Source organism: Berghia stephanieae, chromosome 3, assembly GCF_034508935.2.
Source record: "Berghia stephanieae isolate SIO BIC M18660-M18661 chromosome 3, UCSD_Bste_1.3, whole genome shotgun sequence".
Lineage (NCBI taxonomy): Eukaryota > Metazoa > Mollusca > Gastropoda > Nudibranchia > Aeolidiidae > Berghia > Berghia stephanieae.
Window position 1 is genome coordinate 62,198,686 of NC_088362.1, and position 4,311 is coordinate 62,202,996.

General features: G+C 33.7%; 1 protein-coding gene across 1 annotated transcript in view; it reads right to left on the reverse strand.

Annotated features, from left to right (window-relative positions):
* LOC144968148 (uncharacterized) overlaps positions 1–2,193 on the reverse strand; it is a 94,904-nt gene extending 92,711 nt beyond the window's left edge. Inside the window, exon 1 of the mRNA XM_078906172.1 lies at positions 1,831–2,193. The gene's annotated coding sequence lies outside the window, so the exon portion shown is untranslated. The remainder of the gene's footprint in view (positions 1–1,830) is intronic.
* Between the last annotated feature and the right edge of the window lie 2,118 nt (positions 2,194–4,311).

The window sequence follows — 4,311 nt, forward strand, 5'->3', positions numbered from 1 at the left end:
ACCCCCCCCCCCTTTTTTTTTCCCCCCTCTTTAAGACAATCACATAGAAATGACATTGATTATGCTGCCGTACTCTTGAAAAACCAATATTTGAAAATTTGGCCAGAAAACTAGTCCATCAAATATCAATCGATTTAAATGACCCTCATTTTTGGCAAACACTCTCAAACCTGGGATCTCGTGTGGTAGCCCATCAAGTCCCAGGTTTGATAGTTTTTGCTAAGATAAGGGTCAGGTAAATCGATCGATATTTGAAGGGCGAGTTTTTTGGCCAAATTTTTAAAATATGAGTTTTTCAAGAGTACGGCAGAAATGACATTGATTATTGCATTAACGAGTTAGCTGCTCGAACTCTGGAGAAAAAAAAAAAACCCTATTTAAAAATTTGGCCAGAAAACTCGACCTTCAAATATCGATCGATTTAAATAACCCTCATCTTTGCAAAAATTCTCAAACCTGGGACTTAATAGAAGACTTTGGGAAGTCCCAGGTTGAAGAAATTTTGTCAAGACGAAGGTCATTTAGATCGATTTATATTTGAAGGACGAGTTTTCTGGCCAAATTTTTAAATATGAGTTTTCCCGGGGTACGACAATTAACTAGTTGAATGAGAGAGACAGAGACACATAAACGACAACTTCCTCGGTTATCTTATTTGGCATTCGGTAAAAACGATTTAAGAAATCAAGGAGCAGACATTGATGTAAGTTTAAGATCTGATCAACAAGTCTGTATGAAAGGTGGCTAGCTACAAACAATAACAAAGACCTGAGTGACGTCAATTTCGTTCTTGCTATATATGCAGTCAAAGTGACAATGGTTTCTTTATTCTTTTATTTATGCAATTCATCATTTATCATTGTTTATTTATTTATTTATTTATTTGTTTATCGATGTATCCATTTTACGGCGTTAGTGAGTTTAGAAGAAACATTTCACAATGCGTAGAGGGACCACAGCCATAATAGTAGTAGTAGTAGTAGAAGTAGTAGTAGTAGTAGTAGTAGTAGTAGTAGTAGTAGTAGTAGTAGTAGTAGTAGTAGTAGTAGTAGTAGTAGTAGTAGTAGTAGTAGTAGTAGTAGTAGTAGTAGTAGTAGTAGTAGTAGTAGTAGTAAAAGTTGTAGAAGTAGCGGTAGTGGTGATTGTAGGAGTGAGAGAAGAAGAAGAAGAAGAAGAAGAAAAAGAAGAAGGAAGAAGAAGAAGAAGAAGAAGAAGAAGAAGAAGAAGAAGAAGAAGAAGAAGAAGAAGAAGAAGAAGAAGAAGAAGAAGAAGAAGAAGAAGAAGAAGAAGAAGAAGAAGAAGAAGAAGAAGAAGAAGAAGAAGAAGAAGAAGAAGAAGAAGAAGAAGAAGAAGAAGAAGAAGAAGAAGAAGAAGAAGAAGAAGAAGAAGAAGAAGAAGAAGAAGAAGAAGAAGGGAAGAAGAAGAAGAAGAAGAAGAAGAAGAAGAAGAAGAAGAAGAAGAAGAAGAAGAAGAAGAAGAAGAAGAAGAAGAAGAAGAAGAAGAAGAAGAAGAAGAAGAAGAAGAAGAAGAAGAAGAAGAAGAAGAAGAAGAAGAAGAAGAAGAAGAAGAAGAAGAAGAAGAAGAAGAAGAAGAAGAAGAAGAAGAAGAAGAAGAAGAAGAAGAAGAAAGAAAGAAGAAGAAGAAGAAGAAGAAGAAGAAGAAGAAGAGAAGAAGAAGAAGAAGAAGAAGAAAGAAGAAGAAGAAGAAGAAGAAGAAGAAGAAGAGAAGAAGAAGAAGAAGAAGAAGAAGAAAAATTTAGCATGCAATAATGTGCATAAATATCCCATTAATGTTATTACTAAGGGGATTTAAGATATAAAAATCACCTACCTCTCCAGTAATAATCCTGCCATATCTATAATTTGATTGCCTTAATATGTCAAATCCAGACCAACAACACATGAGAATTTAACATGATTTCAAAATGAGTTGGGTTTTTTTTTTGTTTTTTTTTCCACTCAGTAATCCCCTCACCAAACTGTGCAGACCTTTAAATGAGATCAAGTGGAAATACTATAATAATATTCTACCTCACGCAAATTATCGGGGCCCAACTATTAAGCTATACTGGAATTCCTGCGGTCTTTATGAAAGATCTGAGATTGAATGTCGTATGTTTGTTGTGTATATTCAAATAACTCCGATTCGCTGATCCCAGAAAATCGATTCTTACGATATTTGTGGCACAAGAGTTGTAAGTGGGGCTGGAGTGTAGGAGCTACGAAATGTCGGTGGTGGCTGTATAGTGGCGGTGGCGGTGGTGGTGGTGGTGGTGGTGGTTGTGGTTGTGGTGGCGGTGGTGTAAGGGGAGTAGGCGACAGCATGTCAGATCAAAAGATAATGATCCCGGGTTAAGCTATGTCAATGTTGTAGTGGCGGTGGTGGTGGTGGTGGTGGTAGTTGTAAGAGGGAGGGGACGGGAGTTGGATTGGGGCTATTTGGATACCGTTATCAATTAAAGATCGATATTGTTATTTAAGCAGTGAAATGGCACTGGAAAGTTTTATGTTATGTTATGTATGTATGTATGTATGTATGTATGTATGTATGTATGTATGTATGTATGTATGTATGTATGTATGTATGTATGTATGTATGTATGTATGTATGTATGTATGTATGTATGTATGTATGTATGTATGTATGTATGTATGTATGTATGTATGTATGTATGTATGTATGTATGTATGTATGTATGTATTATTATTATTATTATTATTATTATTATTATTATTATTATTATTATTATTATTATTATTATTATTATTATTATTATTTATTATTATTATTATCATTATTATTATTATTATTATTATTATTATTATTATTATTATTATTATTATTATTATTATTATATCATCATCATTAATTTTATTTTTATTTTTATTATTGACTATTGAGGATTTCGACCTTTGCTAAACTGCTAGAAAATAACTATCAAATTGAGGAATTAAAGAGCAGTCAACGGTGAAAAATAAGGATCTGAACAAGTGTGTATGAAATGTACCAGACAAAGTTAGAAAGTAAAATACAAGAAAAAACACATTAAAAAAAAAAACCCCGTTTTCTTAGCTTGGGGATAGAAGTTTAGACATTCTGATAACCTGTCAGATATGCTACCATTGCACCACAGAGGTAAGTTGTATGCCACTCGCCATAGGACCGGGAGGTCCAGGGTTCAAGTCCGCACCGAGCTGCGCATAGCTGAGTCCTTGCTCAAACTCTCTCACCTTACCCGTGTGTCGAAAATTTTGTGGCTTTTTTTATTGGTTGTAATTTCGCATGGCAGGCGTCCTTCATTTTAAGTGTTGCTGCTGTTGGTCAGGGGACCCTTGTAAAGCGCTTTTAACACATTTAGTGGATATTGCTCTCATAAATGCTCAAAATGTATTTATTTCCCCTCTTGTGTTTTGTAGAGAGTGAGCTAATCATTAATAAAATGAGCTTTCATATAGCGCAATATCAACTAAACGTGCTCAAAGCGCTTTACAAGGGTCCCTGACCAACAACAACATGTAACATTAGAAAGAGACATGACGCCTGTTAGGCGAAATTACATTTTTTTAGACAGAGACAACGCTATTCACGACCATGTAACCATTTTACACCTGAGTGCGGTGAGAGAATTTGAGTAAAGAGCATTCTCCAAGGACTCAACTATGCGCCGAGCGAGGCTCGAACCCAGAATCTTCCGATCGGAAAGCGAGTCATACCACTAGACCACATAGCCGTACTAGTCATTCCACCATCTATTAGGCCAAAATAGTAATAATAATAATAATAATAATAATAATAATAATAATAATAATAATAATAATAATAATAATAATAATAATAATAATAATAATAATGATGATGATAATAATAATAATAATAATAATAAAAATAATAATAATAATAATAATAATAATAATAATAATAATAATAATAATAACAATAATAATAATAATATAGTTTATCAGATTCCAGCCGTCGATATGTTTTATCGATATAGGGATTTGTATCATGAGATATAAATCTGTTTTATTGGTATTTCAGTAATCCACTCTCCCAATAACAAATACATAATTTGTCACAGAAACATACTGGTTTTCAGATGAAGGTTCACATTCAGAAATATCAGATTTCAAAGATCTGTCATATCGATATGAGGATTTGTATTAGGTATCAAAGTCCCAAAATCTACGTCTGTATCTATTTATGTGACGCCAGAGGAATTTCTCACAAACCAACAAAAAACTCTCAATATCTGAATGGCTATCATTTTTATCAATCTCTCGTGAGTTAAACAGTTTGTCACGATCTATTCGG